The sequence below is a fragment of the Pelobates fuscus genome, chromosome 13 (assembly GCF_036172605.1).
Source record: "Pelobates fuscus isolate aPelFus1 chromosome 13, aPelFus1.pri, whole genome shotgun sequence".
Classification (NCBI taxonomy): Eukaryota; Metazoa; Chordata; class Amphibia; order Anura; family Pelobatidae; genus Pelobates; species Pelobates fuscus.
Window position 1 is genome coordinate 87455425 of NC_086329.1, and position 11753 is coordinate 87467177.

The following is an 11753-nucleotide window of genomic DNA, read 5'->3' on the forward strand; positions in this document are numbered from 1 at the left end:
GAAGAACTCCAAAACCTTCAGAGGGAGCAGCAAAAGAGGGCATCTGAGGAACTGTCTTCAGAGGAGGAGGGGAGGGAAAATCTTCCAAGTGCATTGATCAAAGAAATGTGTGTGAAGTCGGCTGAAGTGCAAAATTGTGTTGAAAAAAAATGATCCTGATAAAGCTTCTGTAAGTCATGCCACGAACATGTTCAATGATAATGATATGTCTCACTTTAGACACATTTTAAAACATAGGCAACAGCAAGTCTCAATAGACAAGTTTTTGTGAAGAAAAGGTCCAGTGAGCCTCAACCAGGTGTCAGTGGTGTGAAACGAGCAAGGGAAAGAACGCCAGAACAGTTAGTACCTATTGTAATTACGAAAGGCTCCCCAATGATAGCTCTTCTCCTTTCCACTTATGCCATCAACTCTCATCATAACAGGTAAAGTGGAGTGACATTTTCATTTACTGTACATTGTGTTATTTCTATATGATTTAACGCATGTAAGGCATTATGAAACAGTCAAATTTGTGTTTAAATGCTGTAATTTTGGGGGTCTGGAACGGATTAATCAAATTTACATGCATTCTTATCGGAAATGTTGATTCGGTTCTCAAACTAATCGGAACTCGAACAGCCTTCTGGAACGGATTAGGTTCGAGTTCCGAAATTCCACTGTATTATATTGTAAAAATGGGGTATAAACTGTGGCATGCGTAAATGTTCCTAACAACTACATACATACACACACACACACTTATCAGTTAAATCAATTTAAGTTATTTTCCCAAGGCCCATAAAACACTACTACTTCTGCAAGTTTTACACCTGACTGTTTTTCAAGGCAGATTTACCCCAAGCTGCAGAAGCCAATCCTGCCACTCATTGGTTGGCTAAGAGCATCAGCTGACTGCCCTCAACCAATGAAAGACTCTCTGTACATTGAAATATGCACATAATTGTCATTGGGCTGCCATGAACGCGTGTTCCGTATTTGGCTAATGGAGCCCCAATGACATTGCTGGAGGTGGAGTTACATGTCCGGCAGCAGAGGGGTTAATCTCCGTATTTTCAGAAACTCAAAGAAACATGCTGACTGCAAACACCATGACTGCTTCAAATCACTAAGATGGTCATGGTGCCTGGAGTGACCATTTGAATCATGAATTACTCTGAATATGTGCTGAATTAGGCAGGTGACTCCGATTACAGTAATATCAACGGCCGTATTTTATTTTTATTTTTCCTGTAATGTGGAAAATCTGCCTTTTTACCACAAAAATTACCCTCCAAATTATACAGGGGCTTTTGAAATGTGCAATAGCAAAAGTGGAGAACTTCACCATGGTAATGTTCTTGCTGAACACTCCACTTTTAGCCCTGTGCCCCAGAAACACCCAGCAACATGTTAATACAGCTCCCTTGCTATGAAAGTGAACTAATGCACCTGCCTTGCAGAAAATGACCAGAGATGCAAAGAGGTTTGTGAAATTACCAATACATATGTTATTACTGCTTTCAACCATTCTACTCTCTTCCCAGACTTTTTTTTTTTATTGGCTTTTCATGACATGAAGCTTTCAGGATATCCTGTGGGCCTTGTGGCTAGCAGTTTCACGACAAAGACAATTTTCTATGTCAGTGAATTTCTGTCTCAGACTTATTATCCGCCCCAAATAATCTATATTGTAGGTGCAGCACTCTCCTAGTCTAAATTTCACAGTAAAGACTATTTTTAATTCTCTATATTTTTACGTCTCCTATGTCTCCATATTAATTCCCATTGCAAGTCATCCTTTTCTGCTCAGCCACATACTCCACCTCGGTAACTTTACTGACCCACATTTATTTCAAAATATAAAGTCACATAAAAAGGTCAATCCATGCACACTCTGGGAACCAACATAGCTTTGACTCATATTTAAATCGTATTTTTCGCCAATATGAATTTTTTTTGTTTTGCTAAAAAGGGAGAGAAAAAAAAAATTGCTGCTTTCTGCCCTTTAGCCACGCCCCTCTTAACAAACCAACTTTTACTCTATTAGTTCCTAGTTTGATACAGGTTCCCGTAACTGTGCAATAAATTCCTTTCCATCGTTGAGACTCCCTCAGCTTTGCTCACCTCTCCGTCCCCCGCAACCTTATCAAGGAGGTATGACCTCCTCTGGAGATGGTCCAATCCAATACTCCTCAGAGGTGCATTGGGGACTTGATGCACACAGTGTTCTGTGCGCACATCCAAGCTTCCACATAGTAAACTATCATATTCAAAGCTTTTCCATTAGCTTCCGCAACACAAGAGTTTTTACTCCTTTATCAAGAAGATTTGATACAGGTTCAGAGAGGAGCCGAAACTTTGTCTCCACTTCCTTGTTTAAAATAAAAAAAATAAAAACTGCCTTTTAGAACACACCTCAGGTGTGCCTGGATATTTATTTTCTTCCATTTGAGGTCTTCAGTGACTGGCCCTCCCTTTCAGGAGCTCCCTGCAGTACGTATTCCTCCTTTTTTACTGTGTGCATTATACTCGTGTTTATTCAGAGACACACACACACGCTGTCTCTTCTGCAGAGATATCATACTCCAATGCAGAACACATTTAACCCCTTAAGGACCAAACTTCTGGAATAAAAGGGAACCAGGACGTCACACATGTCATGTGTTCTTAAGGGGTTAAAGGACGTGTAGGCACTATAACCATTTAACCTCACTAAATTGGTTATAGTGCCTGGAGTCTCCTGGTGCGGTCACTCCATTTTGTGGTCAAACCATTTTCAAATGGTATAACACTGAGTGAAGGTCCCTGGCTCCCCATAGCTCCATCCCCACGGAGGTGTGTCTAAGGCAGAGATTACACACTTCCTTCTAGCGGTCAGCTGACACTCTCGTCCATTCATAGCCACCCATTGCTGCTCTGGCTGACAAATGGAAGCGTCTGATTGCTCCCTGCTCGCGCCAGCCTATTTCGTCATTTTGACTAAATAGGGGGCGCGGCTTCACGAGTGGAGTGTCCCTTTAAGCTGAATGAAAGGACAGCAGCAGAGAACTGCAGACACTAAAATCATTTAAATTACATGAAGCAGTTATGAGGCCCCTTTAGGATTTCAAGTTTGTATATTCAAAAACATTATTTTTTTTATTTTTTTTTAATTAAATAAATAAATGGATGGATAACAATAACTGTAGCAAATAAATTCTGTAATGGGGTCATCTGTATTTTGTTCAGTGGGGTATGTGCAAAACTTTGGAGAAGAACCTTATTTTATAATCAAACATGCTTAAAGGAAACAACCAAGCGTGTGATGATAATTTGGCAATATATTCATACAAACATTTAAAGTGAGCCTGTCATGGCAGATATAGGTTTGCAGTTTTCTAACAATCTGGTTTGACACGTTATAAAATGAAGTGTTTCTCCTCATAATACTATTAAAAGCTCATATTTTATTTGATTTTAATTACATCTGCCATGTACTGACAGCAAAAAACAGATTTTCAGTGGGTGTTGCTGGAAAACATACCTCTACCTTAAAAGTATATAACACTTTATGTTGGCTTTGTATACAGTTGTAATCAAAATTATTCAACCGTGCATGTTAGAAATATGATTGTCAGGGGGCGGGGCCTGATGGCCAGACGCGCCTGCTCTTAGCTCAGGTGATGGCGGGCATATTATGCGACCCTAATAAAACAGTTATGCATCTGCCTTTCCTTTACTTTATACACATAAAACGAGGCTGACAACTCTTGGAGACAAGATGTATTGCAATGTGACACACCCACCGTGTATGTAAATATAATATGGACTGACAGTGAGAAATAAATATACCCAATGGGATGAAATAACAGTAGGGCTGCGTCACATACAAGGGAGCGACTTATTAAATGAAACCGAAAAGATATAACTGGTATGTGAGCGCTCCAATTAATTATGCAGATCTACATAAAAATCAAGATGAAAATATCAATAAACTTAAAAATGACCAATCTCGCCGAGATCACCACAATGACCACCATAAACCACAATTGAATGTACTGGGTGAGTCTTATCTGAATCAGAATACTCTACACATATATATAAGAGTATAACAAAATATCATTTATTGTATAGTAAACCAATCATAAAAAATGAAACAACATCTCAAAACGTCCAGTATCAGATGTAAACGTGATGAATAGTAAGGGGCCCCTTATTCATATTCTTGTCGACAAAGGACTGATGTAAAAAATCAGAGATGTGCACATTAGCATAAAAACTATATGTAAACTCAAAAAAGTTCAAGCAGTAGGCTCCAGTCCAGTCCGTGAAAAAATATATAAGTGGATAAACGGATAATGCCCAGACGACCAAGCCGTCTTACGGAGAGGGAGCTCAAACACCAGCCAAACACCCTGGTCAAGACTAAGAGGGAAGCGATAGGGATGGCCCCAAAGGTGAAAAAAATCACATCCAGATATGGAAAACTATGGGGATATCACTTCAGCAACTTACCCTATCCGTCCGACCATCGGGTGAGAAACTGGGAGCACATAAACTCCAAACCGTGAGGGCTGTGTATAACTCATTATTGTCTTCCCCTCTTTATTCTGTACCCATATACTAATGCCTCAATAAAAGAAAGATTGACAAAAGAGTAGACCACAAAGTTAAGAGAAGAGATCATCCCCCTTCACAAACAAGGAACAGGATGCAAAAAGATAGCGAAGGCACTGAATGTACCTAGAGACACCGTTGGAAGCAGAGTTCACAAGTTCAAAGTTGAAGGAACAGTGGTTGCACAACCTGGACAGGGCCTAAGACGGAAGCAATCAATGGCTGCCACCAGATTTGGGAAGTCAGGTTGTGAAAAATAAGTGACTGCAAAGACCTGCAGAACGACTTGGTTGCAACATGCAATGAGGTTTCAGTGAGCACAGAAGCATACCAGAACTCAAAGATGTACACCACTATTGATCCAAAAGCACAAGAAAACTGAACTCCAATTTACTCAAAATTATATAAATAAAGCCACAGAAGTTTTGGGATTCTGTTCTGTGGAGCGATGAAACAAAAGTAGAACATTTCAGATCAGCGCTATGTCTGGAGGAAGAAACATACACTCTGCCTACTGTTAAGCATGTTTGGTGATGCTCCGGGTGGGTGAAATTATTTTGAGACTGGAGAAGTCATTACAAGTTGCTTTTTCAGTTGAATTTGGAAACCACTTGAAGCATTTGTTGTGTTGAGCGTTTTTCTTTGATTTGATTTGAAAGTCTGTAGATTTTGACATTAAACCTGATTTTTAATGGGGGGGTTAAATAATTTTGATTACGACTGTAAATAAAATGTATCTATTCTCTTTCTCAGATTGCCTTCCAAAGCTGCTGCAATATATATATATATATATATATAAAATTGTGGCTATTTCTCACCTCTATCTCTGCTGCTGTCACAAAGAGCCTGCCCCTCCTCAATACTTCCTCTTACAAGCATTGCTTTCGCTTAAGCTGAATTCAATCAGGAGACACGCACAAAGGAGGGCTTGCAGAGACAGACATGCAGAGCACAGCCTTCTTGTTTCTGTGCCGATTGGCACAGACTGAACTGACTGACAGGAAGAGGAAAGGACTTTTTTTAAAACCTAATTTTAGAGAAATGTAGACATTTGTTCGCAATTCTGCTAACACAATGTATAGCATTGCATCTCTATGAGGAGGTGCTGATTGGTCAAAACACTGTTCCCTATGGGAAAGCATTGGATTGGCTAAAAATTTTCAATTTTGATTATGTCACTAAGGGGGCGGTGCCAGTGCCGGTGGACCCGCACGGCACTGGAAATAAGGTGAGTTTTTCATGCTTTTAAGGGGGCTATGGGGGGGACAAGCCACCTTAATGGTGGGTTTTGCACTATATGGTCAGGAATACAGGTTTGTGTTCCTGACCCAATAGTGTTCCTTTAACCAACAGAACAGAGTGAAATGTGTGGTGAGAAGCAGAAACCACAACACAAAGTCTTAAGGAGCTATTAGCTCATATTTCTAATTTTTGGCACACTAAATATTTAGATGTGATGTAAGAACTTCACTAGATATCCCTTTTCTTCAAGGTAGGATTTGTTAGGTATGGTTCAATAGTTGAAGAAGCTTTATTCGTCTCTTAATGCATTTTCTAAATTTAATTTGACCACGTTTTGAAAAGAAAGCTTGTTCAATGCGGTCAACCTTCACCAAGAAGCACTGCCATGCAGATGTATAAGATACTTTGATATTTGCAGCAACAACTCCTGTGTTAATGTGTGCTTACTGCTTTGCATTCTTGTGTCTTCAGTCCCTGAAATGTAAAGGGACACTCTAACTTCTTAATGAAGCAGTTTTAGTGTATAGATCGGGCCCCTGCAGTCTCACTGCTTCATTCTTTGTCATTTAGAAGTTAAATCACTTTGTTTATGCAGCCCTAGTCACACCTCCCAGCATGTGACCTCCACAGCTTTCCTAAACACTTCCTGTCAAGTGTCATCTAATGTTTACACTTCCTGCTCTGTTAATAGCTTGTTAGATCCTACAGGAGCCTCCTGTAGGTAATTAAAGTTCAATTTCCAGAGCAGGAGATAAAAACTTTTAAAGTAAGTTACATCTGATTGAAAGTGAAACCATTTTATTTAATGCAGGCTGTGTCAGTCACAGCCAGACAAGGCTTGGCTGCGACTGCATAAACAGAAACAAAAGTGATTTAACTCCCAAATGGCAGATTTAGACATTTCTCTCAGATGTGGCCTAGCTGTGGCACTACCTGACTGCTCGACACAAGCTACTTAAGTCTAAATTATTATACAACAAGCCTCTGGAAACCATGTGATCACGTTTGAGCTCGCCATACACAATGCAAAGTATATGTTGAAGTGGTGTAAACCTTGCTGCAACTACATTCTGGATCAGTTAAAATAATATCTCTGGAGTAATCAATTAGTCTGGTGGATAACTATGAAGAATAATATATGCAGAAGAAAATAATAAAAATGTGTGAAAGGTCCACTTTAAAGCGAACCTGCCAATTATATTGTATTGTGTTATTAATTTCTGGCCCATTGCTGCTATGACCACCGCTATAAGGGTGTTTTTGCTATGACCACAGCTATGAGGGTGCTGCTTACTCTAACACCTATATCCGGCCACACTTTTATCCCGCCCACACTCGGATTTTATTAGCCTTGCTTGGGGTCACTTTCACAAGCAGCACAAGTCTTCTCCAAATGCGGATGAGCTGGCTTCATTGTCAACGCATTCGTGTCTGAACAGAGTGACATTATTTACTCTGTTCCTATACTCTTCTATCTAGCATTTGAAGTGTTGTCTATGGAGTAACATTAGCAACCTCAGCACAAGTGCCAGGTGGCAGGAGGACCGCGTGTAAGGGGTCTCTTCTACTCTTCTTGTCAGTCAATTCTCTATGTCTATGGCAACTGTCGGACAAGTGGAGTAAGGACCTATTCTGAAATAGGTTTGACTAACAATCTATACATCTGGTAGCAATTTTCCCAGCACAATACCTAGATTAAAAGCTTTGAATGAGTTGTCTCACTATGCTGGCTGAAAAAAGGCAGATAAATGCTTCTTATGCTTTCCACACCCACAAAGAGGAAATTTAACTCCCATCGCAATCTGATATTTTGTTACATTTCCCCCCCCCCCCCTTTTTATTGAAGGTTTCCTTGTTTATTTTGGCTTGCATATATGTGTCTAAAATTGGTTGCTAGCTTGTTTAAAAATAAATAAATACAAATTGTCAAGTGATGCATATCCCTTTAAATGATATGATTTGTGACAGGTACACTTTATAGGGAAAATATCAGTTTAACATTTACAGCACTGTTTAAATCATTGAAAATCAACTATAACATGTGTTAATCTTAATTTCATGTGATTTATTTTAAAGGGAACCTGTCATGAATCACCATAAAGTAGTTTTAGGTACTAGTGTCTGGGAACACCTGTTTTTTTAAAGCGGCAGTCAGATTTAACAAAGGCACAAATAGGTGCCGATCTGTGTTCTGTACTCCTGAATAAACTACTTTTTGTTTGTTTTTTTCCTTTTCTAAAAGAGGCAGATGTGCCCAGACATTTGTACCTAAAACTACTGGATGTATTTGGGAATTGGCCGTCCCTGTTTGAAACATTCCTCAGATAATGGTGTGTGCATTTCCTCTTCATTTGAAAAGTATACGACTCACCATACAGTCCACTACCACGCCGCCATGTCCTCACAGACATAGATGTGCCCGCATATGAACAGTGGTGTCAGATACTCCAGTCCCATACTCTCTAGCCCAGTGGTTTCCAAACCAGTCCAGGATTTAGGGATTACAAGTTGGGTCATGGTGTTTGGTTTTTCTTTTTCTATCTAAAAACACCTTAGACGCGTGCCTTGAGGACGGTTTTGGAAATCACTACCCTGACCAGTGCTAGCAAGGTCGACTAGCAAGTTATTGTAGCCAAAGTGCTTGCTATGCATGGCGAGAACGACCGCCTGTGTGAGGTCTCTTTTGCTCTCTTGTTAGACAACAGACACTATGCTGAAGAATTGATTGAAAGGTGAGAGAAAGACATATTTAAACAGTTTTATTCTCACAACCTACACATTTGCTAAATAGAATTTAAATGCCCTTTAAGTTTGTAGTAAAGAATTAGCACTTGCCATCACAATATAGGTCAAGCATAGTCAATGAACACATTGCACTGTTTGTTCACTTTTCCAAAGAGCAGCACGGTCACCCCCCCAAATGAGTATTTCATAAAGAAAAAATCTTTATGAAATATTCATTATGACTGTTGGAATTTCACTGACATTCCAACCAGTAAAGTGATATACAGAGACAAATTAGGGACTACTTTGTCTCTGTATATCTCCTTTGCCTGACTTTCTTAGACTCAAGGCGAAGTCTAAGAGTTAATCACGACAGCTGTCACCAATGACGGCTGCATGGAAATAGTTGCGTCTACGGAGGATCCCCCGTGATCAAGATGACCGCGCCCGTGAGAGACAGGTTCAGTTAAGTAGCGCCCCCAGTCACTGAAACACTAGCGTCAATGTCACGGTCGGGGGACGTTGCAAATTAGCAAAGTCCCCAAACAGTGACGTGCCGCTTTAATATGCTCCTGGCCATTGATTGTCTCCACCTCCAGGGAGAGATGCAAGTTATGGAGATGTCACTATGCAAACTGATAGGTGCGATGGCTGTGAATTTTATAATGCTAAACAGCATCATAGCTAGATGAAAAACTCTTGCAGAGTGAGTTACTTAAAATTAAGCCAAAAGATATTAAAATAAAAACAAAATACATAAGGAATTGGTAGTCTCATGCATTTTTCCATTTTTTTTTTTTTTAATAACAATATATTGAAATGTGAGAAATCATGCCTTTTCGGAAGTCATTTTTATGCACCTTCAATCATATTGTCAGTTTCCTCAGCCAAATGCTCAATATTTTGCAACTGTACATTGCTCATTTTGCCTGCAGCATTTTCAGAAAGGGGATTTTAAAAAGTACTGTATGATTGCAAAGTAGTGAGTATTGGGGAAAATAACCAACAATATGATCAAATGTGCATATATGGCTGTTAGAAAGGGGGAGAGGGAAAGGGTATGCAAGTGATTTCTTCAAAACTTTCAACACATAAAACACCATATTGGCTGAATTGCTGACAAATTTACTAAACAATAAATTGTCGGTAATTTACCAGTGAATTGCAAATTTTAAACCAAAAGAGCTGAAATCCAATATTTCTCCAGATTTGCTATATTGACCTAAAATTTTCAATTTCCGTGTGAGTTTCCAATAAACCTTGGAGAATGAAATCCATTAAAGATCTAACTTCTGACATATATACAACAAACTACATTTTAATGTATACATCAGCGGGAAATGTGGCTACCTTTGTAAAGCAGATAAACATGCACTAGAACACACCCAGAATCAGCGGACGACTGCCCCGTCTTGTATGCCAATATCTTAATATTAAAATACCTTTTTTAATTGATAATCCTAAAGAAGATATTCAAACTGTTGACAGTCCTCCTTTCCTGGAAATCTGTGGAAACAAGTGTACAACATTATATAGTATGTGTAAATAAAATAATACATTTCAATATTTAATACATTAATAGACTCGACTGTTTCAAGTTCTTCAAAAAATTAAATAACCAGATTATTTCCTGAATAAAACTGGGAAATAAGAATCAAAACATGTTTCTGCTGCCAATATCCACTAATAGGACATTGGAAGCCATTTGCTATATTATCCTGAAATATCACAAATAAACATCCAAAATCTGACAACACAGAGGATTGATTTTTGGCAAGAACATGGCCTCCAAAACTTTCCCAGGCCAACTTGGCACATGGGTTTAGGATGCAATTCACCAGAAACATACAGAAATCAAGGGCTAAATAAATAAGAGATGCTGCTTTACGTAGCGTGACCCAAAGACGATCCTAAACATTCTAGAATGAAAATGTACATATTGATGTACCATGTCTAAAAAATTATAAGATATCCAAATGCAACCAATTATTCTGCGATGAAACTGTATTGATCTATACAGAAATGACTTAACTCTTTGCTATTACTTAATAAAATACACCATGTTATATGTACATTATTTACTTTAGTAATAATGTATACAGTATCATTAACATGTATGTATGTATCTTCTGCAAACCCTTGTTTACAGTGATAGTTTTGAAGATATTTATAGGGAAGAGTTACCAAGAGTTTCCAGCAATATATTGATCATTAGAGCCAATTATTTAGGTATTGGTATGTACAAAGATGAATATTGACAGAGATATGGCCATGTATTGTATCTATGAATATATGTATGTTGGGGGCAGGTATATGTGTGTGTGTTTGGGATGTGAATGGGGTGTATTACTGCCCCTGTCAGGGAGGGTCTCCTGCTGCCCATTAATGATCTGTACGGGTCTCTGGTGGCTATTGTTGCCCATGGGAGGGTATTGTTGCATCTGGGGGCACCAACCATTGTTCTAGCTGTCCCCCTCCCACCCCCCAGCAGGAAGATGCTGTTCCCTCCCCAGGTGCTGATATTCCCATGGAGCATCACACCCACACCCAGGGTACCCTCACCTTCCTCTGGGTGCCCCTAAACCATGCTCCTCCTCATAAAATAGTCCGTCAGATCAACATGGCCGCGGCGGCGGAGGGTTACATCCCGGCCTGGCAATCACCTCCTTGCTCTCAAGAGCTCCCCGGAACCCCAAGCTCCCTCCTCCGCCGTATCCCGGGTGCTCACCTCCTCCTACGGGATCCCCCTCCTCGGTCACAGTGCCAGTCCCTCCCCGGGGATCCCTCCGCCCGATTACACCCGCTGCCAAGCGCGCTGCGTACAAAGAGGGGCGAGCGGCGCGGAGGAACACGGGGCACACGGCGCGGATGGATACCGTGATCTCATTTCCTCCCCGCGATCTGATTGGACGGCCGCCTGAGGAGGTCCGTGACGTGGGCAGGGCTTGTCCCTCCTAGTGTTTTTCTGGGGACTTGGCTGGCAGTCAGTGTGTCCCTCCCCATGAGGGAGGTTCATGGGAAAAGAATCCCCCTCCTCTCCCAGAATGCCTTGCAGGGGAGGAGGAGTGTGCAGACAGAGCCAATGGGCTGGGTGGGAGTGCAGGCAGAAGGTCCCTCCCAGCAATGAGCAGCCCTGCTCTCCACAAACAGGACTCAATCACCAGTCATACCTCAGCCAATATCCCCCTAATAAAGAAATAACTAATACA

The 11753-nt window shown here is 40.4% G+C and overlaps 1 protein-coding gene across 2 annotated transcripts in view; it reads right to left on the reverse strand.

The window, feature by feature from the left end:
* The window catches only part of POGZ (pogo transposable element derived with ZNF domain), a 48177-nt gene extending 36694 nt beyond the window's left edge, over positions 1-11483 (reverse strand). For both annotated transcript variants that reach the window (XM_063440006.1, XM_063440005.1), the window contains exons 1-2: positions 11273-11483; positions 9987-10050 (exon numbers count right to left, since the gene is read on the reverse strand). The gene's annotated coding sequence lies outside the window, so the exon portion shown is untranslated. The remainder of the gene's footprint in view (positions 1-9986; positions 10051-11272) is intronic.
* Positions 11484-11753: the final 270 nt, after the last annotated feature.